The sequence below is a fragment of the Coturnix japonica genome, chromosome Z (genome assembly GCF_001577835.2).
Source record: "Coturnix japonica isolate 7356 chromosome Z, Coturnix japonica 2.1, whole genome shotgun sequence".
NCBI lineage: Eukaryota > Metazoa > Chordata > Aves > Galliformes > Phasianidae > Coturnix > Coturnix japonica.
In genome coordinates, this window is record NC_029547.1 from 1,384,216 (window position 1) to 1,397,031 (window position 12,816).

The 12,816-nt window shown below is 43.1% G+C and overlaps 1 long non-coding RNA gene across 1 annotated transcript; it reads left to right on the forward strand.

Moving 5' to 3' along the window:
* The first annotated feature begins 10,072 nt into the window (after positions 1 to 10,072).
* Positions 10,073 to 10,628, forward strand: LOC107325918. The gene is made up of 2 exons (XR_001559779.2): positions 10,073 to 10,167; positions 10,471 to 10,628. It is a non-coding gene; the product is annotated as an uncharacterized LOC107325918 (long non-coding RNA).
* The last annotated feature ends 2,188 nt before the right edge of the window (positions 10,629 to 12,816 follow it).

Here is a 12,816-nt window from a genome sequence, read left to right on the forward strand (position 1 = left end):
CTTTCCATGCTTTCTCAATGCCAGTCCTGAGTTCTGCAAGGTTTAAACAAAAATCAGGTGTGCTGCTGGAAGAAAGCTTTCTCATTTTCCAAGAAGGCCATAGAAGTCTCTTTATGAGAAGGCATCATAGCTTCCAGAAGAACACTTCACAGGATGTCCATCAGTACACTCAGGTGTCTCCGTGCCCACTGACCACGTCCCCAAGTGACACATATCCATGATTTTTGGAAACCTCTGGGGGTGGTGATTCCACCACCTCCTTGGGCAGCCCGTTCCAGTGCCTGACCCCTCTTTGTAGAATAAATGTTTCCTAACATACAGTCCAAACTTCCCCTGGCAAAACTTGAGGCCATCACTTCTCATCCTGGAGAAATCTTGGCTACCAGTGAGAACAGGTTGTGCCATTCTGGGTCCACAGAGGCACAGATCAGGGCTATAGAAAAGAACTTTTGGCAGAACTTCATACAGAATGTCTTGGACAGTGGTAAAGTTTCAGTCTGTCTAGGAAACTGAATGTAGGGTGATATGGAAAAGAAATACTTGGCTGCTACTTAGCCAGGATTGTTGTGGATTTAAGATTGGATTGGTTCTGGATGATTTTTATGCTCTCTTCAGTCTCAAACCATGCTCTGATTCAATGTAATGCAACTTTTGTAGGAATATTCTCAGCAAAATTCATTAAATTATTTTATCTTTAGAGATGGGACCGTTCTACCAGTTCTTGGGAAACCAACCACAACATCAAGAACAAAAAACAAGTGTGTCGACCCCCAGAACAGAACCCAAACTCCTTGCTCCCATCTTCCCAGCTGGCCACCAGTCTTCTCCAAGCTCTGGTCTTTGTTTCCCTCCATCTACTTTTTGTTCTGCTGGGGTTGAGGCAGAGATGCTTTTTCTTTCTGCACAGTGCAAAGCAGTGAGCTGTGATATCTTGGTGTATGGGGATGGGAATGATGACGATCTCTCCCACTACCAAATTCCCCCTCCCAAGCTCAGCGCTGAGGACCATCATCAACATTTAACATTATGTTAATCCCTTCCTCACTTGGAGCCTGGCCAGTTCATTTTCATGCTACACTGCTCATTTCCAGCTTCTAACATAGTTTTAAAGTTGCATTAAATAAAGAATGGATGTAAAAATCAAATTAATTACTGGCCACTCCATGCTACTTAATTTTAAGACTCCCATTCCACCAGTATTTCTTGTAAGCACAACAAGCTTCAGAGTGCCAGGATGGCTGTACTGCTCTTAAATACCTTGATTAGAGACAAATGCAAAATGGGGATAAGTGTTGGAATATTGATTTGCAATATTATTTGGAGCAGTTATCTGCAGTTCTACAGAAAGCATCTGCAACCTGAGGTAGCACCTCAGGTAGTACCTTAGGTAGCAAAGGAGAAAGAATTGAGGGATTTGCCTCTTGAATTAGAATTAACTCTCAGCTGTACTTAGAATCATAGAAAGGGATCATAGAATGGCTGTGTTGGAGGGGACTTTAAAGATAATCCAGTTCCACCCCCCTGCCAGGGACACTTCTATAACTAAATAATAATAATAATCACCAGAACATCCAAGCTCTGTTAGAGAGAGAAATATTACAATCTGCTATTTTTGTCCCAAAGATTTGTTGGACTTTGAAACTGTTATTTTATTTGTAGTTTACATAGTCACTCGCCATGAAATTCCAGGGCCTGTGAACAAGAGGAATTTACTAAAAAATAAGGGCTTTTTTCATTTGATGTATTTTCAAGGCAGATGCTGGGGTTTTTTTGGTGGAAGAAGTGCCCTAGATAACATTGCTTGCCAAGTCATAGCATTTCTCTTCTATTCAACTGATATCTGCCAGTCGCACTGGAGAGAGAACTCTTCTTTTCTTCTCTCTACTTCCTTCCTTCCTTCCCTTCCCTTCCTTCCCTTTCTTTTCTTTCCCTTTTTTCCTTCCCTTCCTCCTTCCCTCCTTCCCTTCCTTCCCCTTCCTTCCTTCCTCTCCCATTTTCTCCCCTCAATTCCTTCCCTTCCCGTCCCTTCTTCCTTCCTTCCTTCCTTTCCTTCCTTCTCCTTCCTTCCTTCCCTTCCTTTCCCTCCCTTTCCCTTCCTTCCTTCCTTCCCTTCCTTCCTTTTATGGAATTGAAATCTGTATTTGATTTATTATTATTTTTTATGTTACTGCATTTGTTAAATATTACTTCGGTTGTGTGTTGAGGGCCTTCCAATCAATATGGCAGCCAACCATTACCTTTCAAACCAATGCAAGTTTATTTATGTACGTTCCTATGTGAAGGAGAAGGATGGCAGCTTTAAATCACAGCAGTAAAAGCAGATCCTGCAGTGGTGCAGAAGGGGTTACACCTGCACAGCCATTCTTCATGACACAACTTCTTCCAGGACCCACACAAAAACTTATTAAGCGGCCGCCTGTCACCTCTCCTTAATAAATAAGAATCTCTTTTCAGCCTCTTTGTCTCCTTCACCTCTGGGGCCGGCGTCCTGTAAACACACTGCCAATTAAACCTCACGTCTTGCAAGGCCACCGCTAATGAAAAGCAATAGAGAATTCACTGCCTTTTAATGAGGAAAACATGGCTTTTTACAGGGAACAATTTATTGGGCCAATTCCCCCTGTCCATCACCCTGGGGAGCCGCTGCCTTTTTTACCCCCTGTTTGTTACTTTGTCAAGCACGTGTAAAATTGCACGCTGAACACAGAGGTGAAGGCTCTGACTCAATTTACGGTGTGACATCTCTGATCTCGCTCCCCGGATCAGTAAGCGATCCTGGCAATGATATGCATGGAAATTAATTACTGTGCCCGCCAGCGATGCAGCAGGGCCCGCCGTTGATAATAGCTCAGTTTGCAGGAGTTTGTTAGAGGGGTGGTGTGTCTGCTTCTGTTTGCTCACACGCAGACAATGTCAGCAACATGCGAGCCAACATCGCACCGTATCCGTGCGAGCTGCCAGGTACCCTTGGAAAAGGCACCAGGAAATGAGAGTCATGCAGTGATGCTGTGGGTTTTGGAGAGTGGAAAGGCACTCTATTTAAGCAACGGAGATTCTTAGCGAGATTTAACAATTAATGTGATGTGTATCCAAATGAAGAATAGATCGAGTGATCAAATTATGCATAAAACAATTTGGTGAATAAACTCTGTCTAAGTACCTCCGGGACCATATTGTCCACGGGTTAGGTCCTTTGGCTTTGCAGCTCTTTTTCCCTAAGCTTTGCATTCCAGAACTCTTGGCTGTGGTGTTCTCTCTGCTCCTGCCAAGCAGCATGCTTTCCCTGTTGGTTGCTGCAGGTTTACTTGGCATTATTCTCAATGGTTCAGGACACGAAGGGAACATAGTTCATCCAAAGGACATCTGTGACAGCAGCTCACCTGCTGCTTGTAGGGAAATAGCAGAGCTGCCCCAAAGCCTTGTGGGACTCTCCTTGCACCAGGATATTGGGCAGTATGGTCCAAGAGCGTTCTTGAATCCCTTCCAGGGGCACCAAATGCACATGGGGAGTGGTGAAATCAGTCCTTTCTTGTGGGACAGGTGGGGGGGATGGGAGGGCGGAGGGAGGGATGAATGGGTGGGCAGATGGACAGACGGATGAATGAATGGATGAGAGGATGGAGGGAGGGATGGGAGGGAGGGAACCATGAAGGAAGGGTCAGAAGGATGGAGGGACAGAGGGGTTCAGGAATGGGGAGATGGAGGGATGGAAGGTTAGTAGGATGGAGATCAGGGTCACAGCTCCCTGTCTCGGTCTATTCCCCATCCCATCTCTGCTGCACCTAACACTGCCAGATATTGCACTTTGGTTTTCTGGCTGTGGAATAAAGGAGAACACAGAGACTCAGCATGTTAACAGAGACATCAGGCAAGCCAACTCATCCAAGCATGGTCATTGCATGCCTTCAAGGTAGTTTCATTCCATATTTGATGTATTTTTTCTTATATAATTTATTATCCCTTTAGTGACGCCCTTTCGTGCTTGGTCTTCAGAACATTTTCATCCTGATGGACTTAACCTGGAATCATACACAGCTCTGTTTCCACATTGCCAACCTCCTGATGATCTCTGTTTGACCACCACTTTACCAGCATAATTCAATCTTTTTTTCATGTTTACATTTAATGGATACCCTTCAAAATTACAGTTGGACTGGATGATCTTGTAAGTCTTTTACAACTTTAACGATTCTATGGTTCTATGAATAATAATATTTTTCTATATTTCTCAGCCATTTCATAGAATCACAGAATCCTCCATGTTGGACAAGATTCTAAAGATGATCAAGTTTTGTACATCTTTGGAGACTTTGTTCTTTTTACGACCTTAAAGGGCATCATAATGTCTTTTGGGGATTGAACAAATCCAGTGTGTTACCCAGGGCTCCCCTTCAGCTCCAAGCTGAGCTTTGGGGTACCAACGCAAACAGGCGTGATACTGCACTTGGTCCAAACATGGTGGGATTCCTCCCAGAAGAAACTGTTCTCAAAAGAACAGGGAACACCACCCCAGGGTGGGCTTTTGAAGTCCCTGCATACAACCCAAGCTGTATTTCCTAGTTGGTTCTGCCTATTTACCCCCTGCTAGTGAAGTCTACAAACTGCTTCATCTACAGAAAAAGCCCAAGATTATTCCAAAGGTTTGGAAAAAAAAAAAAAAGAAAGAAGTGGCGGTGGGATTGCTGTGAAAGATCATTTCTTTCTTAATGCGTCTGTTATATTCAGCTGCTTTAGCAATTAAACTTTTCCTTTATTTGTTACCCCTACAGACCCCTGGTTAGAATAGGATCCTGAAGTTGAGTCCGCCAGAGCATTGGGCTTACATGATTCAATTAACCTTTAAGGTAGCTCTGGAAGTTGGTACTCTAGGAGATCCTTTTGTTAATTGGCAGCCTGACACAGACAATTAAGTTTGATCAGATGAAGAGGGCATCGGGGACGTCATTAGCATACTGTACTGAAGACTACGTGGTGTGTAAAAGTTGTTTAATTTCTGCCAAGGAAGAGAGCGGGGGGCTGGGGAGACCCTCCTTGCACATCCAGTATTTTGCTTATTAAATATTTCATTTCCCTTGCCATAAGCATTGAATGTTCCCATTTTTTTACTCCTCCTTTTTTGGTTTCTTCCCACTGCAATGAAATCCACTGAATGCTCGTTCCTCTCTTATTAAAACTTCTGCACCCATTGGAGATATTGCATTAAAGCAAAATAAAACACTCACAGAACCACAACAAAACAGAGAGACCAGCAGAGAGATTTACTTCAGGAGAGACTGAAGGGTCCAAGCCCACCACTGGATGTGAGTACTCATGGTCCTGTGAGAGCCCAACTAGGTTCTTCCGTCTCCTGTGTCCCCAAAGATATTCCAGCTGGTTGCAGTCCAGTGTATATATGTTCCCTGAGACAATGCACTGCTACAGGGCAGTAGATGAAACCAAACCACATTTTCTGAAGACCAGAGCAATTCTCTCACCTTTTTTCTGGGAATCTGAGAAAAGGTACCTGGAAAGGGAACAAGGGACATAAAGCCCCACAGACACATGGCATGGGAAGTTTCCATCTATACATTACATGGACAAGCTCTCTCATTAGACTCACACTGTTTCTCCAGCAATAGTTATATATATTGCATAATACTTATAGCATTAGCCTTGCTACTTAAGTCATTGATGTGCTAAGACAGTGATAACAGCAAATGGAGATCCTTGTGCTAATAATATTGATGGTATTTTAGTTCTAATCCAGCAAGACATTTTTAGTCCTCTACAGCCATAACATCACGTAATGGAAAACTAATGGAAAACTGCAGTGCACAATGAACATGTTGTACTGTCTCACTGGCTAGACATGCTGCATTAACGGTGTAGAGGAAGAAGAACAGGCTGAAGATTAATCTAGACCTCTGTCCAACAGTGACTAACAGCCAAGGAACAGGAAGAGCTTGCAACATTTCCTCTCCAATCTCAGCCCAGACTGGGAAATCCAAGAATTTCATTTCACAGAATCAGGGAGTCACAGAATGCCTCAAGTTGGAAGGGATCCATAAGGATCATCATGTCCAACACCTGAACTCTAAGCAGGGAAGTAAGAGAAGTAATCCTCCTTTGTCAGACGTGGTCCTTGCGTGAAGGCCACCAAGTCAGTGGTAGAACTTCGAGCCTTGCCATTCCAATGGATGTCTGCTACTAAGATACCAGGGAACCTGGTTCAGCTTGGTTAACTCTTGGTTTCCAATAGATGGCAGCATCCATGGAATCTCAGGGAGTAGAGCTTGCTCTGCCTTTTCTGGAGCATCTAATTCTCTTCAAATCCCCCTGTCAGTAACACTTATGGGTAAAAAACTTTGCAGCACAGTAAGCCTTATTTTACATCTCTGTGCTGTTTGTAGTACTGGAGTACTACAGGGAGAGATGGGCTGTAGGCACCCAGGTGGAGTAAGGGGCCATATGCTTCCTTTGATAGTGGATGGTATCTTGAGGCCATCTCATACTCCATACACCCAAGTTGGTCATCATGTCTGAGATCAAACCTTCAGGAGGTGATGCAGTGGTTTGGGCTGCCCATGTTGTGTTCTGTGTTGTCAAAGAACATAAACAGAGCTCTAGAAATGGAGCCAAATGAGACCATATCTTATCTTGGAAGATGACAGGGAAAACTATGGGAAAACACTTACTTTTATTTGACTGAAGATTTGCAAAGATTTGCAAATTTAAGGAGTCGCTTACTATAATCAAAGAATCAATAAGGTTTAAAAAGGCTACTAAAATCATGAAGTCCAACTGCCAACTCATCACCACCACGCCCTCTGCTGTTGTCACTTACACAGCTAAAGGAGAATTGTCCTTCCCTATCCAGGTAACCTTTGTCTCATTGTTGCAAAAGTCTGCTTAGGTTTTTGGTGAAATAGTAGGAAATATGAGATAGCAACTCTCACCTGGAATACAGCACAAAGATTCACTTAAAATCTATGCAGTTTGAGTTGATTCTTAGGGAAAAAAAGAAAATGAAAAAGGGGGACATTTCATAAGGTTAGTCAGTATCCATTTTTATGTCATACAAAATGGCAAGGAAAGGGATAAAGAAGGTTGAGAGCCATGGGTATTTACAAGTGGGCACTTACTGATGTCATAGAGTCATACAATCACAGAACTGTTTGAGTTGCAAGGGACATTTAAAGGCCAAGTCCAACAACCTGCAGTGCACAGGGATGTCTTTTTTTCCTTCCTTGAAAGCATGAAGAAATAACACTTGAGATGTATAGGCTGTACAGTTTCATTAAGATGACATAACAACTTGGATAGATGATAATTTTATAATACCTTTGCACGCCACTGCTATTACTACTATGCTGCTTTATGACGATGTTAATATACAGATGTTGCTTTAATCTGTTTTTTAATTTACTTTGTATATCCCCCACGTACATTTTGTCGTAAGGTAGTTTATTTTGCAGCAGCTCATTTATTTTAAAAGTTGGGGTTTTTTATACCACTGCTAGCATGCTAATGACATTTATACGTGTGTTCTCCTTAATCTCTCCCTTAGTTGCCTGGTACAGAGCACAGATATGATCATTTCTCTGATGATTCTAAGTGCTAAAAATTGTTTTATTAGGGGTTTTATTTTAGGGTTTCATTTTTTATTGGGAGGTTTACTAAATACAGCTTGTCAGCATCGTATTAAGGTGCTGAATGCCTTCCCTGTGCTTTCACACAACCTTTTGCTGTTACCCTCTTTCCAAGAACTTGGTTATCCCTAGGAAGCTCTTAGGGATGAATTTGCAGATGGTCTTGTGCCTACAAATAGAGACTTACTAAATCCCCAGACACCACATCTGAGTCTGGATTTAAAAATGCACATATTTATCACAAGATGAGGCTAAGACCTAAGGAAAAGACTTGTGTTGACTTGGAGCAGGCAGGGCTATTTGGAGTGTTTTTTGGAGAAGGTAGATCGATTTGGAGAATAAGGCTGGTGCAAAAATATGGGAGGTACAACCTGGATTTCTGGGCTCGACTGGATTACCCCAGCAGCATCTATGAGTGTGTTTGGTTTCAGAGATGACATGAAGTCCTATTTCAGAAGGGACTTTGTGCAGTGCCAAGAAGTGTGATGGAGGTGATGTGTATGGTGTAGGAAGCAGGAGGGAGCAGCACACTTCTAAACAGCTTTCCATGTTGGGCTTCTTGAATTCTGTCTAATTAAGTTTGCTACCCAGAATGTCACCAAATCAAGAAATGAATGAGTTGCACTGAGTTTGGTGAGATGACTGTGGTGCTTCATCCCAGCATGTTGCTGCCCCATGGCAATGGATCCGTCTCCTGCTCTGCCTTGGTAAGATTGAAGCTTCTCCTGAAACAAGGATAAATGAGCAGCCTCCCCTCCACAGGCTTGGGTTCCACTGCTTCTGTTTGCTGAAACTCTCCCACCTCCATGGGGAGACCCCCCTCACTTTCTTTATAAAAAGCATTTTGGGAAAGGCAGGAATATTTTTCCCATAACTTGGTGGGATGGAGCTTGAGGAACACTGCCTTAGGTGGCTTCCTGTTGCCAAAATGTATTTGCTATCTGATGCTGTGGGCTTTTGAAGGCCTGCTGTTCCCAATTGTCCATTGCGTATTAAGGATGGTTATAGCCATGAAGACTTTTCTATTTATTTGCTCCCTTTTCCCTGTGACTTTATAATGCGTGAGCAGCTTGACTGTGATCCTTCTTTTGTTTTACATTTTGCATTCATTAAAAACCAGTCATCTGCATATTTTGTGAACCCTCGGGGGTCTATTCCCCCCTTGATGCATGCGTGCCAGTCCCATTAGCATGGATGGGAATTAGGAGATCATGCTGAAGAAAAACACAGCACCCCTCCCCCTGCTTCTCCCCTTCCTGCTCAACCAGGACATTAAAATAATAATAATAATAATAATAATAATAATAATAATAATAATAATAATAATAATAAAATCATTACATAGAATATTCACTTTATATTTGGAAAAAAACAAAAAAACAAAAAAACAAAAAACCCGCAAAAATAACAGGAAAGAAGACAGGAAGGAAACTTGACCGTACATCTCAGGAGATTCTCCTCATTGCTCCAGGCTGGAGGCTGCACAGACAAAAGGCGTAAATCATTTTGGCATCACCAACATTCATAATTGTGCTTTTCTCAGTAAGTAAAAGGGATCTCATTTCTCTTACTCCAAAAATGGTTCAGCGTCCGGTCCTTGTGGCTTCCTTGTGACAGTGTTGAGGGTGTGGATAAGGAAGCTCTGGTGTTTTCCTAAAACAACTGTCACCAAAAAGGACAGATCCTCCCTGACCACATCAAGTTTGGTCCTTCCCTGAGCTGAGGACCGCAGCCCTGGTGATGTGGTGGTGGTGGATGGGGGAGGCTTGTCCCACCATTATCCTTGTGCCATTTGTTCGTGCTGATGACATGGGCTGTGCAGTTTGCCTCCCTGCCTACAAATCAGTGATTTTTTTCCATTTTGATTCAAACTACCCATGCATGTTGGCCTCTGGTGGAGGGATGCACATATCTCTGTCTCATCTCTGCCTTATCTCTGAGGGTTAGAGCAGCCGAGTTTCTCCACCTAGACAAAAGTTTTGTGCAAACCCTCCCCTGCTCCTCTGTGCTCCAAGTTTGACAGTTCCTCGTTTCATATGTGTGTGCACAGGGAGGCGCACAGAGAGATGAATTTATTTTCTCCATTGTTAAAGCTTCAGCATTGCCCTCAAATCATTCTGACACAAAGGCAGTGCGGCTCGCTTCACCAAACAGCACATTTTGCCCAGAGCAAAGACACTTTCCCATGCATGGAATGATCTCCCACTGTTTCCCATAAGAGCACTGGGCTGGATGGAGAAATGGAATCAAAAGATTTCCAACACAGCAGCCAACTCGAGTCAACTGAAATAAATGTGTGCTCGAGCTGTGGCTGGGCAGCACTGGTTGAAGCCAGGTGTAATGTGTGGAACTGGGCAGCAACCTGGTTCCTTTGCTGCTGTCATGACTTGGAAGATTCTATGGTTGACTGAGCACAATGCTCATCATGACATCATAGCGTTTCCTAGGAGGACCAGGTCTATGCCTGTGTACTTGCACACTCATTTGTGAGTTGGATCATGGATCATGGCAGGTTTGGGAACAGTAAGTACTTTGCAAGGTCAGTCACATAGATGGAGCCCATCTTGCCTGGTCAGTGACGGGTGGAGTGGGAGGGATGAATGGTGTTGGAGAACGAGGCTTCTGGCAGGTGTTGGACTCAGTGACCCTTACGGGTCCCTATCAACTCGGGATATTCTGTAATTCCCTGAAACAAGCCAAGCTAAACCAAAACCAACGGGAAATGGCTTTACTGGAAGCAGTGTTTTTCTTTGCCATTCCTGAAACAGTTTTTTAAGAGAATGAGTCTCCATTTAGCTAAAAGGTGCGAGCTAAATGGCATGACTGGTCTTTTCTTCTACAGCGCGCTACATCCCAGACTTGACTCAGCTATTTGTAAGAGTAAATCAGTAATGGTCCCATAAGAAGGGCAAGCAAGTTCGTAACAGGAGTTTGAGATGGGGAAAGGAGATGAGCGGAAGAACATTTATTCCCAAAATAAAGCATTACATTCATCTTGAATATATGGAGAGTGCATGTAGGAGAGAAGGCGTTCACTTTGTTAAATATTTACTGCTCAAGTATTACTTCACAGAACATTTCTGGAGCTTTAGCTAAGCAGGATGGAGTAATTGTAAATGCTCAATAAGACCATTTGCAGAGTACCTTGTTCTGAAATGGGAATTAAAGCAAGGCAGAGAGAGCTCTGTAAAGTTTGACTACTAAAAGCATTGCTCACAAAAACACAGCTCCCAGAGGCCAGCCATCATCTCATCTCACTGGTATGTCTGGGACAGGAGTTCCTCTCCATTAGCTGGTATGCAAAGCCCTGGTGGTAAACAGGGTAACCAGTGAGCTTTTTTTGAGTTGGTAGGAATCAAATGCGCAGAGGAAGGCATCAATAAGATATACCCAGCATTCCCCCCCCATATCATGTTTACTATCTGTGGAAATGACCTATGGTTTGAGTGACTTTAACTCACTGCCATCCTCCCTGCAAACGGTGAGGCTCAGCTCTAGCATCACCCCGACAATGACAGCACCTTCTCCCCAACACTCAAGGCTTCAGGTGTAGGCAGAATTACATCACAGATCACTAACAGCCATACAAGTACTGAAAGTCACCAGGAACAAAGGATTGTCTTGCTAATCCATGTGAGACCCCTGCAGAAAGTGCTTCCTTGTAGATACAAAACCAAACACATAGTTATCCTGGTTTCTATGATACGGAAAATGCTGGATTTTTGCGTGAGAAGAGGCTACAACCAGGTACGCAGAGAAAACGTCCTAAAATGTGTAGAAATGGATGAAGAAATAGGGAGAGCTAGCTGACACACTCTTTCATGATATCTGAATGAAGCAAAACAGTCCATGAGTAAATGAAAGGCAGGTCTACCACATCAAGGAGTTGATGCCAGCATCTTCAGTGTGCATCCTTCTCCTGCACTTCTCCCAGCCGCGAATCAAGGGCTGTGAATCTGTCTGTCATCTTTAAAATACCAATGCACTCTAAGGCTCATTCAGTGATGATTCCTTTGAACTCCTTCCCAGCTCCCCCAGATTTCCATTTCTTGAGCTAAATGCGGTGGCTCTGTGCAAAGTGCCTCCCTTCCATGAGCTCACCAGTCTCCCCTTGAGCACAAGCAGCCTTTGAGCATCCAGTGTGATTTAAGGAAGCCAGGCGTGACAAATAAGGATGAGCTGGATTATTATTTATTTATTTATCTTTAAATTACAAAGTGCAAAACACATTGTCAGCTCATTCTGATTCACAAATACACTGGAGGAACTTGTAACCTAGGAACGTTCTGTGAGGGGGAAGGAAAGCACAGAATCTGTTATGCCTCAAGAAGCACACAGCTCCTTTGCTCTTCCAAAACTTACACTACACTGGGCAGGTGTGTGATATGGCTCAAGTTCAGGGAATGCAGCCCTTGCTGGGGAATCACTGCACTGCAACCTGGCGCTATGATTTGAGTCACCTCAGAGGTCTGAATAGCATCCAAAAACTGAAAAATAGAAGGAAATTACTTTTGAGATCTCAGTTTACACAAAGAATTGTAAAAAATCTATCATTTTTGTCTCTTCTTTCACTGTGTTGTGGTTTCATGTATCCTCGTTCTTTAACAGCAAGATTCAGAAACTCACTTTCCTCGATCTTGCATTCCTAATCCTTCCCTTCTGTGTCTAATAATGTGTCTGAGCTCATCTTGGGCCTTTCCTCCAGAGGAACAAGAACGTAATTTGGAGTTCTTTATTTTTAACTGCCTACCTCTTTCCTCAAGAAAATTTCAACGAGCTCAGAATATTTGATGTATCAGTGATCTTTAACTTTCTGTTGTATCTCCTTGAAACTCTTCAACAACTTCAGGAATTATCAGCCTAATTACCTTGAGCAACTTAGTTGGAAGGGTTATTTTGAAATCATGGTATATATGCATTTTTTCCTTCATGTTGGAATACGCTCTGAAGAATCTGTGCATAAAATAGCAGACTCAAAAATACATGGCACAGCTTATTTAATAGGAGTTTTACTGGAAAGTTAAATATTTACCTCTGTAGTACAATGAGAGCAGCCCAGCAGGGAAGGACTTGTGAATTCTGACGGATGAAACACTTGACAGAAGTCAACAGTGTGCACCTGCAGCCCTTAAAACCAACTCAGCCTTGGCATGCAGAAAAAGAGGGGTGGCCAGCAGGGTGATGGAAG